General features: G+C 47.7%; 1 long non-coding RNA gene across 5 annotated transcripts in view; it reads right to left on the reverse strand.

The window, feature by feature from the left end:
• Positions 1-14219, reverse strand: part of LOC140385122 (uncharacterized) — a 111326-nt gene that overhangs the window by 41025 nt on the left and 56082 nt on the right. For 2 of the 5 annotated variants that reach the window (XR_011933291.1, XR_011933290.1), the window contains exon 2: positions 963-1207. The exons of the other annotated variants lie outside the window; for them this stretch is intronic. This is a non-coding gene — a long non-coding RNA (uncharacterized lncRNA). The remainder of the gene's footprint in view (positions 1-962; positions 1208-14219) is intronic. 5 annotated transcript variants of the gene reach the window in all.

The following is a 14219-nucleotide window of genomic DNA, read 5'->3' on the forward strand; positions in this document are numbered from 1 at the left end:
CACCCAATTTTGTGGACACTAAGGGCAATTTAGTGCGGCCAATCCACCTAACCTGCACATCTTTGGACTGTGGGAGGAAACCGGAACACCCGTAGGAAACCCACGCAGACACGGGGAGAACGTGCAAACTCCACACAGACAGTGACCCAAGGCTGGAATTGAACCCGGGTCCCTGGAACTGTGAAGCAACTGTGCTAACCACTGTGCTACTGTGCTGCCAACAGTGCCATGCTTACCCTGATCTACAGTGCTGAGCCGATGGCATAGTGGTAATGTTACTAAACTAATAATCCTTGTGTCCAGTTTAATGTTTTGGGGAACTCAGTTTGAGGGCAATTAGGGTTGGGCAACAAATGCCGGCCTTGCCAGTGATCCAGTAGAGGGGAGCTGCTGATTGAGTGGGCAGCACGGTAGCATTGTGGATAGCACAATTGCTTCACAGCTCCAGGGTCCCAGGTTCGATTCCGGCTTGGGTCACTGTCTGTGCGGAGTCTGCACATCCTCCCCATGTGTGCGTGGGTTTCCTCCGGGTGCTCCGGTTTCCTCCCACAGTCCAAAGATGTGCAGGTTAGGTGGATTGGCCGTGCTAAATTGCCCTTCGTGTCCAAAATTGCCCTTAGTGTTGGGTGGGGTTACTGGGTTATGGGGATGGGGTGGAGGTGTTGACCTTGGGTGGGGTGCTCTTTCCAAGAGCCGGTGCAGACTCGATGGGCCGAATGGCCTCCTTCTGCACTGTAAATTCTATGAAATCTATGACACCCATAGCCCATGCAAGTATAACTTTTTAAAAGGTTATTTTGGAGGGTGTGGTACAGTCTGTGGCCCCCTCCTTGGCAAAGGTGAGCTTTCACAGACACTGTCCCTGGCTGAGATGGAGGCTGAAGTTGTGCTCCATGAATACCTTCGGTGGATACTGCCTCCTATTGTGAGGGACCCCCCCCCCCCCAGCTCCCTGTGCATACCTCCTCCACTTTGCGGCATCTCTCTCTCATACGGTCACCAAAGGATCTACTCAGTCCAACATGGTGGAACAGCCGCCAAATCAATACTAGACCGCACTGCAGCATCACAACCTGTCCATTCTCCATGCTTCCAGCGCCTGGCACACCCACACCACTTCCTGTGCAAACATGGTCTCGCCGTGCAGACTATGTTGCAAATTGATCGCCACTTTCAGGACTCTTATCCAGTATTACGGAGCCAAAGTCTGTGAACAATTTGAAAGAGCGTGATATAGTTTATTGGGTTAGATAATAAATTATCCTTGTCACATTTAGTCCTGTAGTATAAGTCGTTGGAAGCGTTTAAAATTTGTCCCTCTTGCATTTGTCGTCAGGAGTGCAAGATGAAAAGCTTCAACAACACATCTCTCTTCAGCAACATTTACAAGTCCCTTCATTGCCTTGTTGTACTCTATCTCTGCACCCTCTTCCAGCCTGACATGGCTCTATAGGCCCTTCAATCATCTATTCTGCACTCGCTTTTCCTCCTGCCCTCATTCCTCCCGCCCTCCGAGTTCACTTCCTCTGCAGCTCCCCTGCCTCTGGACCCTACATCGCTCCTTTGGAAACCTTCTCAAAACCTACCCTCTGATTTTGGGTTACCTCTCCAACAGCAGTTCCTCCTCCCTCTAATGCTCTGTGATGTCTTCGGCCTTTAAAGATGCTATATAAATGCAAGCTGTTGTTACGCATTGCCCAAAAGAACTAATTTTGAAATCCTTGTCCGAAACTTTTCAGAAGGTTGAATCAACAGTATTAGGGTGAACTGCCTACATTTGCCTTATCACAATATTAATTTTATTGATGAACTAAATTCTCAAAAATAATGCTGTTCAAACAATCTTTGTGGCAAGTTATCGTAAGCAGAGTTATTGTTATCGATACATTACAATTAGGGACAGAATAATAAATTGGCAATAGACAACGGCAGAGTTTTTCATGCACAGATACAGCAGTGCAATTATTGAAAGATTTGAGCACCATTCTTAATCTCTGATGCTTCTGACAATACCGGTTTTACATGCTTCATTTGGTTATCAAATTATTAAACAAATAGACTGATTAACAAGAAATGTCCATCTATAGAAGCACAGATATTGCTGGGTTACTTTAATTCACAAGCTGAAGAGCTAAAGCCTCCGATTAAATCATCGGCCATCTTGGCTGACTGCTTGTCACATTCCAAAAGGCTCTTAAAATTAGTGAGAGTGGAGCAAGTTCTTGCTGTTGGTCCCAATCTGCACCACAAAATTATTTCACGGGATGTGGGTGGCTTGAGCAGCATTTATTGCCCGTCCATAATTACCCTCGAGAAGGTGGTGGGTAAGCCACCTTCTTGAACCGCTGCAGTTTCTGTGGCGTAGGTACATCCACAGTGCTGTTAGGGAAGGAGTTCCGGGATTTTGATCCGGTGACAGTGAAGGAATGGCGGCGTATTTCCAAGTCATGATGGTGAGTGGCTTGGAGGGGAACTTCCAGGTGGTGGGGTTCCCAGGTATCTGCTGCCCTTGTCCTTCTAGATGGGAGTGGTCACGGGTTTGGAAGATGCTTTCTATGGAGCCTTGATGAGTTGCTGCAGCGCGTCTTGTAGATGGTACAGACGGCTGCCATTGTGCATTGGTGGTGGTGGGAGTGAATGGTTTGTGGATGGGGTCCCAGTCAAGCAGGCTTGGATGGTGGCGAGCTTCTGGAGTTCTGTTGGAGCTGCGCTCATCCAGGCACGTGGAGAGTATTCCATCACACTCCTGACTTGTGACTTGTAGATGGTGCACAGGCTTTGGGGAATCAGGAGGTGAGTTACTCACAACAGGACTCACAGCCTCTGGCCTGCACTTGTAGGCACAGTATTAATGTGGCCAGTCCAGTTCGGATTCTAGTCAATGATAACCCCAGGATGCTGATGGTGGGGGTTTCAGCGATGGTAAATGTAAACCATTGAATGTCAAGGGGAAATTGTCAAATTCTCTCTTCTTGGAGATAGTTATTGCCTGCCACTTGTGTGGTCGCAAATGTTACTTGCCACTTGTCAGCCCAAACCTGGACATTGTGTCACCATCAGCAATCATCCCCCCTTCTGACATCATGGTGGAGGCAAGGTCACTGATGAAACAGCTGAAGGTGCTTCGGCCTACTCCCCATCCAACAACAGTGGGAATTTTATTTTAAGTAGTATTGAGATTTTGGGCATTGAATGCTCGCCGAGCCAGTGGCTCCCACATCCCAACATTAATTTTTAAAAAGGGATGAAAATAGACAGAGAAGAAATAAATATTAATCCTACAAAATAGGACCTTGCACGTGAAAACATTTTAAAAATATATATATTTTTATTGAGCTTTTAACATTTTATATCACAACTTGACAGGGCCAAACAAGACCATCACATATATCAACAAAAGAAGACGTTCCAACTGAGAACTGTAACAATAGCCCCCTTAACAAAAATACTTCTCTTGCAGACTTTACACTGCCAGACTTGGACAAAACGTGTATTTACCGAGGTTTATGTCCATTGTGGTCCAGGCAGTTTGCCAGCACACCGGTCTCTTGTAGTTTTCCTCCCTTCTGCCCGTCTCCCGTGTTTCTCTTGGCTGCATTCACGTGCCCCCCCCCCTTTCTTTCACTTCTTTGTTCTGTGACTTGCTCTAAGTCACCCCCCCCTCCCCTAGTTTATTGGTTGTTGGCCACGAACAGATCTTGAAACAAGTTGGTGAACAGCTTCCAGTTCCTGTAGAAGCCCACCTCCGATCCCTGGATGGCGAACTTTATGTTCTCCGGCCTGAGAAATGCCTCCAGGTGGGACAGCCAGTCTGCAGCCTTGGGTGGTGCTGCAAGCGTGTCCGGCGGGCGATCAGGGTGTCAGCCCCCTGGTGACCATCAATTCAGTCGAGACAGTTTGTGCCAAAGAACAGTGGCTTTAATCAACTAGATGTGTGCCAACCTGTAGCTTCTCCCGCACTGAGAGCCTGTCTCAGATCGGCCGGTTATATACCTCCTCGGAGGGGCGGAGCCAACAGCAGCATCAACACAATTCAGCAACAGTAACAGCAACAACAGTAAGTATATACAACAGTGGATGTCGATGACAATAGTAATAATAGAACAACAGTGAGTATATTAAATAGCCATACGTGGCTCACCACACCCCCCTCCCCGTGAAGCGCTCTGGCTGCTGTGATGCCCCGGAGACCGCCACTAGTGGGCACGGCCTCACCCTCACACCCACAACTCTGGACATAGCCTCAAAAAGGACATCCAGTACCCGGCCAGTCTGGGGCACGCCCAGAACATGTGGGTGTGGTTGGCCGGGCCTCCCTGCCACTGTTCACATTTGTCCTCCACCTCCGGGAAGAACCCACTCATGCGTGTTCTCGTTAGGTCTGCACTGTGCATCACCCTTAGTCGTGTTAGGCTCAGCCCTGCACACGTGGAGGTGAAGCTCGCCCTGTGCAGTGTTTTGATCCAGAGTCCTCCCCCTACCTCCCTGTCTAGTTCTTCCTCCCACTTTTTCTTTGCCTCATCCAGGAGTGAGCATAACTCTGCTAACAGTTGTCCGTACATCTCTGCACAGTTCCCCTCCCTTAGGTCGCCCGCATTCAGCAGTCTTTCTAATAGAGACTGTCCTGGGATCTGTTGTTGTATCCTTGGATGTTTTTGACCTGTATATACCTCAGGTCGTTCCCTCTCGGGAGCTGGAACTTCTCTGTTAATTCCCCCAGGGTCGCTATTCTTCCGTCCGAGTACATGTCAGTGTCCCCTCGTCCTGTCTTTGTAAAATGTAATGAGGTTTCCTGTTGGTTTCTCTTTGCCCCTTATTCATTGCAAACCCACAAACTTTAAATTCCAGATCTTGCCCGACAGGAAATCCCCTTCCTAAAACCTCATGTGGTTCCTGAAACCTGAGGAACAAAACGGGGGAAGCACACCCGGGGCGAGGGTTGAGGGGTGAGGTGGCGGGGTGGGGGGGTATAGGGGAGAGGCTGTAGAGGGGGGGAGGGGAATTCTTGTCCTGACCAGCCTCTCAGAGCCCTGTCGCCTGCGATGGCAGCTCGGTGGACTCTGTCTCTCCTCTCGAATGTGCTGTCATCCGGGGGGAGCTATCAGACCATCAGAGAGCTGCATAAATCACAGAGCAGATGAGGCATATGGCCTTGTTTCGACAGAACCTGACAGAAAGCAGAAACAGGATTGCAGAGTTGGAGGAGTGGCTGCCTGGCATGGAAAACTGATTAACTGCCTTGAAGGGAAATTGATGCACTGAGAAAATAGAAGACAGCAGTGGTTTGATAACAAAATAGATGATTTGAGAATTATTCTGGCAGCAGCAGTTCCCTTTTTAATAAGCGTGCCAGGGTGGACAGAATGCTGTGGCCTAGCTCTAGAATATCCTAACTGGGCTTTTGGGATTGTTAGGGTGTCCAAAGCAGGAAGGTGAGTGAGTACAGTGCTCACTGCAGTAACTAACATAATCCACAAGGCATCGGAACACAAGGAGGCCATCCAGCCCCTTGAGGCTATTCTGTCATTCAATGAGATGGTGCCTTATCTGAATTTAACTCTGTACGCCTCATTCACCCCCATCTCCTTGAATACCTTTGGCTGTTTTAACAAAAATCTATCACCCTTTGATTTTAAATTAACAATTGGAGCACGATTTAACTAAATGGGAACAAAGTCCCATAGTGAGTGCGTTTAGCGGCGAATTTCCCGGGACTTGCAGCGCAGAGTAACACAACGCTATAAAACATCACTCGGGTTGGGTAGGGAGCCTCAGCGGGGAACTCACGGCCGACACCACACACAGCTCTGCTTACTGCAACTCCTCAGTGTAACAAGAGATCGGGGTGCCATTTCGAAATGCATCCCAATCTCTGGAACACCTGACATGAGCCCCCCAAGCCCCAACTCACTATGAGGGGGTTGTCATGATATGCAAATGTGCAGCTAATGAACACATGGAATAGGACACGACCAATGAGCAATCAGGACACTCAGGGGTGGTATCTCACTATAAAAGGGATGAGGCACTCACACCCCGCCTCTTTCCACAGACCAACATCTACAGAGTGAGACAGGGTGTATCCTCAGCATCACACCCCAGCACGTGGCTTAGAGCAAGGCTGGTTCAGTTAGACTGGGTTACTACATTTAGATTAGCAGAGAGTCAAACTCATTGAGAATGAGGCACTGCCAAGCTGGCATTTTTCACATGGTGGCACCACCCTGCCCAAAGGGCATGCACCTGGGGGCCTCCGATCCCGTAGGAGGCCCCCACGACTGCCATTCCGTCTGATCCCCATTTGCAGAGAACGGCACTCACTTGAAATCTCGGAGGCCAAGGGGATAGATTCCACGCCTCGGGAATCTGCACATTAAAGTGAGATTAGCTGTCTCGCTGTAAGGTGCAGACTTTCCAAAAGGTGATCCCGCTAACAAGGGGCGGGATGTACATCGCAACATCTCGCGAGATCGCGTTAGATCTCGCGATGTGTTGTGAGCCGGGTACATCCCGGGAGTAGTGTCTCCCGGCTTCTATCAGCCACGTTGCGCCGCAGCATGGGCGTTCGATCGCGCCATATCGATCTTACATTCTGTTTGTGGACCAGAGATTCAAACTTCTTCGTTGCCCATGAGTATAAACGCTTCCTAATTTCACTCCTGGAAGGTCTGGACCCAACTTGCAGACATTGCCTCCCAGCCCTCAATCCTGTGGAAACACTTTCTCTCTTTCTACTCCCCATTGTTCCCCCTTAATATCCTTAAATCACCGTTTAATTTTCTAAATTCTGGGCAACGCAACCTCAGTCTGTGTCCTCGTTATTTAGTCTTGGAATCTAGGTTTCACCCCTAAGCTCACACCAGCCCCCAAGGGCAAACACTAACATGCAATGTGATATCATCTTCGAGGAAGCATGAAAGTAAGGCTTTTTTTAAAAACAGAAATAGGAAAAACTCAAGCTTTGGCCATTTGCCTGTCAATAGCAGTGTGGTGTTAGAATGGCCGGCTTTCTGAATGGAACCAGCAATGCAACATTTTCAATGCATTTGCAAAACGAGTTCCAATCGAGTACTGTGCGATGTCGGATCATCAGTGTCTATGGCGCTAAGTGCACCTCAAGCCGTAAGAGATTGGAGTGTTGGGCCACTCTGTTTGGCGTGGAATTCAGCCCGAATGGATGATTTTGCTGCAGCCAGGCCTCCTCCCACCCACCACCCTCCTCTTCACCCCACCCGATCAGCATATCCTTCTATCCCTTTCTCCCGCATCTGCTTATTGAGCTTCCCGCTAATTTAACCGTGTGTTTATCACCCTTCCCAATTCTTTGGACGGGACGCAATGTCGGTGAGCAGATATTGAGGGAGCTTTCAGAATGCGCAGGAACAGGAGCTGGCCATTCAGTTCCTTGAGCATCTTTTAACTCCATCTACCCGCCTTGGTTCCATTTCTCTTCGCGTAAAAAAAAGGTTGAGTCCTGGAATTTTCTTGACCTCCAGCCGCAACAGATTTTTTGGGAGAAGACAGTTCCAGATTTTCAGGGATCTTTGTGTGAAGAAGTGCTATTTGACATCACCCTGGAACAGCCGATCTCTAATTTTAAGTTCACCCCCCTTTGTTCTGGACTCCCAAACCCCCCAGGAAATACCTTCACTCTGTCCACTCACTCAATCATCATCTTCAATGCGATCACTCCATAATCTTCTATACTCAAGGGAATACAGGCTTCGTTCAGGGTAACTTGTCTTCATGATTCGATCATCTGACCATGTTGCCAACTCCGGTTGGTCATATTCCTGGAGGTTTCATCACATGACCTCCTGTCGTCAGCTGCCACACCCCCAACACCATTGGTCACCCAACACACACATCCTTATTGTGCCTCACCTTCTCACAGCCAATCAGAAAGTGCACAGGTCTTACTTGATTGGCTGCTGCCTAAATATCTCCATTCCTGAGACTAAGACGGAGAATCCCTCCCCCCCCACCCCACCATTTCCAACCCATAAATTATAGCATTCCAAGAAAATAAATTTTAAAATTAAGCCAGACATTATTTTCTTCGATGCTCATTATGATTTTTCTCTCTTTTGTTTTGGCTCCCAGAAGTGTGCTGGAGATTAATCCTCAATTCTTGGTGACTCCAGGATAATTCTGGAGGTTTGGTAACCATACCCGATCCCTGATGTCATTTGCACTCTTCCCGCCTTAAATTCCTGATCCCAGCACAACAAATGGATGATAAGAACTGAGGGGGTTGAGTTTTCTTTAAAGGGATGGCTGGAAGCTGGAGTTGCTTCAGCGTTTTGAGTCTCTAAAGCATTTGGTGCTCAATCTCCTTGTTACTGTTGGGGTCGCAGGATGTGTATCCCGCTGTGATCAGCCTTCTCACTCGTGATGCTTGCATCGTCTGCCCTTCAAAGTGCTGCGACGGGCCCAGCCAAATTTGAAGCCCTGCTAAATTTCCTGCTGCCCAGATCGGTGGTCTGACTCCAAAGTGCATCTTTCATGCTGTCCGCACACCACCGACAAATATGGGACCAGGCCCCAAAGCAGTGTCCTTCAGACAAGCACAGCATGTACCCCTTGAAACTGAGATCTTGAGCGGTCTTGACAGGGTTTCATAGATTTCATAGAATTTATAGTGCAGAAGGAGGCCATTCAGCGCATCGAGTTTGCACTGGTCCTTGGAAAGAGCACCCTACTTAAGACCACACCTCCACCCTATCCCCGTCACACCACCTAACCTTTCTGGACACTAAGGGGCAATTTAGCATGGCCAATCCACCTAACCTGCACATCTTTGGACTGTGGGAGGAAACCGGAGCACCCGGAGGAAACCCACGCAGACACAGGGAGAATGTGCAAACTCCACACGGACAGTGACCCAGAGCCGGGATCGAACCTGGGACCTCGGCGCCGTGAGACTGCAGTGCTACCCACTGCGCCACCCTGCTGCCCGGCGTGATTTCTGATGGCAGAGGTGCCATGCCATTGGCTGCAGGTGGGATCTTCCGTTGCGGCCGAAGTCTACGGCATTGTGTATGGCACTTCTGCCAACCGCCGGGGGGGACACCACCGGAGGGGTGGTCACTGTCTGCAGGACTGGAAGATGCCGCAGGCGGGGCCAAATTATCGCGCTCAGTGTCTTTGACTATCGTTAAGGCAGCGGTGGATAGATTCTCGATATGCAAGGGGGTAAAAAGTTATTGAGGGTAAGTGGGAATGTGGAGTTGAGGTTACAATCAGATCAGCCATGATCTTATTGAATGGCGGAACAGGCTCGAGGGGCCGAGTGGTCTACTCCTACTCCTAATCGTATGCTTGGCTTCCCACCCAAGTGATAAAAATCACCCTCCGTAGTGTTTAGGAATCAACGCCTATTGTTAAGGTATGTGCAATAGTTAATAATATTTTGTTCAATGCCGGGCTGTGATCGTGTAGAGAGGGACTAACTGTCTCTACTGGTAAGAGGACCGGTTTTCTGGAGGTTATACATTTAAGGTGATTAACAAAAATAAAACAAGAGAGAAGAGGTGGAGGAATTACTTGACGCAGCAAGTTGTGATCTGGAACGCACTTCCCGATAGGGCGGTGGAAACAAACTCAGTCGTAACTTTCAGAAAGGTATTGGAAAAGCACCTGAAAAAGGAGACTGCTTCAGGACGTTGGGGATTGTTGGACTGACTGAACAGCTCTTCCAAAGAGCCAGCCCTGGGATGATGGGCCGAAAGGCCTCCTTCTGTGCTGTACGAATCCGCGAAAGCGACATCACTGTCAAGATATGCATTATGGTGTGGTTGGCACAACGAAAAGCGATAATTACCTCCTGAGAAATGAATCTCAAAATTAGGCAGGAATCCAAGAACGCTCTGAAACATTAACATCATCACACTGCAGTTGTGATGTGATACATTCAGTCATTCTCCCTGTTTACCCTGGGGGAGTATTTCACCCTCTACACTCACCAAAAGGCAGCAGTGATGAAGATAAAGTCCAACACTTACATCACATCATGGCTATGTGGACATTAACCCAGAGGCCTGGATTAATAATCTAGGAGAACATGAGTTCAAATCTCACCATGGGCAGTTTGGGCATCCGAGTTCAGCTTCTTTTTTAAAATCTGAAAGTAGTCAAAGAAATTGAAATCTGTCGGATTGTTGTTAAACCCAACTGGTTGACGAATGTACTTCCGGGTTTGTACACCTGCCGCCCCCATCTGGTCTGGGAGGGGCTGTTGGGATTGATCGAGGAGTAGGCCTTTTCAGAGGGAACAGGACCCTTGGCAAGCTGAAAGGGAGGGGTGGGGGAGCTGCGTTTGTGGGTACAACCTGATCCCCTCCCCTACCGCGCCACCCTCCTTCGCACGCAAACGCAGGAGGGGAGGGGGGAATACAACACTTGCCCTTTTAGCTCCTCCCATCTCACTCTCCAAGGCCCCAAACACTCCTCCCAGAGCAAAACAGCAACTTACTTCCATTTCTTTCAATTTGGTATAATATAGTCCCTCTTCAAGATCTCCTCTACATCGGGGAGACCAGAGGCATCTTGAGTGATGACTCGGCGTTCTGTTCAGTCTGCAAGCATGACACCGTCCCTCCAATCGCCTATCAATTTGAGCCTCTGCTCCACTCCCAATCTGACCTCTCTGTCCTCGGTCTCCGACACTGCCCCAACGAAGCTCATGAACAGGACGTCAGCTTTTGATCAGGCACACACTGCAGCCTCTCAGACTCAACGACGAGCTCAGCAATTTCAGATCTCAACCACATTTTCGTTTTTGTGTTTAAAAACATTTTTTGGGGACATCAGCTGTCGGCGATCATTCTGCTTTTCCAACTTCCCCTTCCTCTCTCGCCTCTGTCGTGTCTTTACTTCTCCCGTTACAATCTCCTTTTGCCTTGCACCATTGTCCCATTCACCTTTGAATCAACGCTGCCTTCCAGCCTACCAGAGACCTTCAACTCATGTTGTCGATGCCCTTTCCCCGCTTCTGTGCTTGCCTAAAATCTCCGACATCGCTTAATTTGATTCCGTTCCGATGGAAAGGTCATCGATCTGGAATGTTAATTCTTTATCTCCACAGATGCTGCCCGGCCCGATGAGTATTACCAGCAGTACTGTCTTTATTTCAAATTTCCAGCATCTGTGGTGTCCTGTCTTCGGATTAATGTTACTTTATTTACCTGTGGTCTAAACTTCCTATGGCTAACATCAGTTTTATACTTCCCCAGTCTCATGTGGCCGTGCGACATTACAAGGCCCGATTAACAGCAGAGCATTTGCAACACATTTAGGAATTTCCTGAAATAAAGAGATAAGGGCAGTAAATTCATCAATATTTTTTTCTGTTGGATGCATAAAATGCTCCATCATGTGCATCAGAATCTGGGCTTAACTTGGCTCGTGATAAACACCTTTGAATATCTGCAATTGGGATAAATTATATGTTGCAATCTGTTTTTTTAAAATCCATTCGCAGTATGTGGGCATCACTAGCAGATCCAGCTTTAATTGCCCATCCCTAATTGCCCTTGGGCCGCCTTCTTGAACACAACAGAGTGAGTTGCTAGACTAGTTCAAAGGGCAGTTAGGGGTCAGCCACATTGCTGGAGGTCTGGAGTCACGTGTAGGCCAGGCCAGGTTAAAAACTTCATTCCCCAAAGATTATCTTTCTGAACAATCAGGTCTTTTCATTGTCCCTTACTGATGCCAGGCGTTTATTCCAGATTTGGTTAGTTGGATTTAAATTCCTTAGCTGCTGCAGTGGAGGGATTTGAACTCAAGCACCCAGCACCATTAGACTAGTCCTCTGGATTACTAGTCCTCAAGCATAATCACTGTCGACCATACCTCTTCAATTCTATCCCCGAATGGAGGTCTGACCCACAGTGCTATGACCTCCAATATAGCCCAGCCAGAACAGGGATCAAAAATCCTAGAATCCTTACAGTTCAGAAGGAGACTATTCGGCCCATTGAATCTGCACCGATCCCCTGAAAGACCACCCTGCCCAGGATACCGCCCTATCCCCGTAACCCCACCCAACCTGCACCACTTTGGACACTAAAGGTTAATTAAGCATGGCCAATCCACCTAACCTTTGGACTGTGGGAAGATTGATTGATTTATTATCACAAGGAACGAAATACAGTGAAAAGTATTTTTCTGCGGCCAAGGGAACGTACACAGTACATACATAGTAGATAAAAAAATAATCAACAGAGAACATTGACAAATGGTACATCAACGAATAGTGATTGGTTACAGTGCGGAACAAGGGGCCAAACAAGAGCAGCATAGGGTGTCGTGAATAGTGTTCTTACAGGGAACAGATCAGTACAAGGGAGAGTCATTGAGGAGCCTAGTAGCTGTGGGAAAGACGCTGTTCCTATGTCTGGATGTGCGGGAAACCGTGCACCCGGAGGAAACCCACGGAGCCACGGAGAGAAAGTGCAAACTCCGCACAGGCAGTCATCTGAGGCCGGAATTGAGCCCGGGACCCTGGTGTTGTGAGGCAGCAGTGCTAACAACCACTGCGTCATCTCGCCGCCCGAAAACGTCGTGCTGTTGGCACCAATCTGATCCACACCAGCCATCTAGCCAACTGGATCCTTAAGGAGTCTGAGTTGCTGTGGCAACACACACTTTTACAATCTTGTTGGAATCCGGGGCTACGTACAGTGATGATAGAGGGTGGTACTCAACCTGTTTGGTTGTGTTATGAATGTACCTTCCTTGATCTATCATACCCACTGTTAAAGATAATTTTAAAGAGCACCATTGTGCGAAATCTCAGCTGTAACAGCAATCCCAGTCAAGCTCCACAAGGCTGCACAGGATTTGGAGCCTTTTATGTGGAGTCAGACATTCATTGCCACTGAGTAAAAGATTAAAGTGTCTGCTTGTTTCCTCGAACAAAGTAAAGGAAAGCAAGGCATGATTTCATGGTGTTTTCTATTTAATGTATTTAGGACACCAGACTTGCTTATTTTAATATTTTATTGATGCAAATGATGCCTTGAAGATTCACACTCACGTGAAATTTGTCCTTGAACTAGGAAGGTTTGCTATTAGACTGCCTGAAGCCAGACCCTGGAGGGTGTGAGCTTTCAAATGTAATATAAGTGAAAATATTCAACCTTTCCAACACAGAAGTTGAACTCGGTCGAAGGAGAGGCTCCTAAACTTGCATAATCTAAATATTAAACACCATCCACCAGTGTTTCTGCTCTTAGAAATACCAGACTTCCACACAAATGCAATGGTGTCAATCAGGCGTTGTGCTGTTGCACAGCATTAGACTGTGAACATATATTAACACGAATGCTGCTCATTGGACATGTATGTAAAATGGCATCTCTATGTCACGTAGTCAAGACGAAAATAATATGAACAAAATGACTGCTGCACCTTAATCTTTACTGAGTCTATTCAACAAACCTCCAACACCGAGGAACCCTTGTTGTCTAACTTACTTGGCTATAATTATCAAGTGATGTCCTGCAGCCACAGACAATGGTGTGCGTTATTTTTGTCACCACGGGCCAAACCCTCTGCTCTCCAGATCATCGGAGGCCGTACCTGTGACTAAGACGCATGAGACTCTGTTGAAGTCCTGACGCACCAACCTCCATGGCAACTGCCTGGGGAGTTTCAGCTTCTGATGGGCAATTCCCCGCTTTCTGGGAATCTCCGTAAATGTCTCCGACTCTGAGCTACAGCCGGAGATTTCGGAACACCCAGGCCAACATTAAGTACCAGGTTGCAAGGAACAAAATTATGGTCCATGGTGTTTCTCCTGTTTCTGGGTCCCTTATCCACCCCACTTCCCATTGCCCCATCATGAAATCCTCACCCTCACATGGATTGTGTGTCCAGAATTGGAAACCATAGTCACAGTAGGGTCAAAATGTTTTATAAAAATTCTTGGATTTTGTACTCTAAACCTCTATTTATAAAACCCATCCAAAGCTCAGTTTCGGTATGAAACTCTTTACAACCATGGTTTCGTTAGACAATTGCACATGATTTATCTTCCATATTCTGTAACAAGATCTGCTTCTTTTTAAAAAAATATTTGTTATTCTCCTTTTTCCCATTTTCTCCCAAATTTACACCCAACAATAAACAATAATCAGTAACGAATGTAATGTCAATCCCCATATCAATAACAAAGATCTCAACCTCCCACCAAACCCCAGACATTAGCCCGCATG

This window comes from Scyliorhinus torazame, chromosome 11, assembly GCF_047496885.1.
Source record: "Scyliorhinus torazame isolate Kashiwa2021f chromosome 11, sScyTor2.1, whole genome shotgun sequence".
Taxonomy (NCBI): domain Eukaryota; kingdom Metazoa; phylum Chordata; class Chondrichthyes; order Carcharhiniformes; family Scyliorhinidae; genus Scyliorhinus; species Scyliorhinus torazame.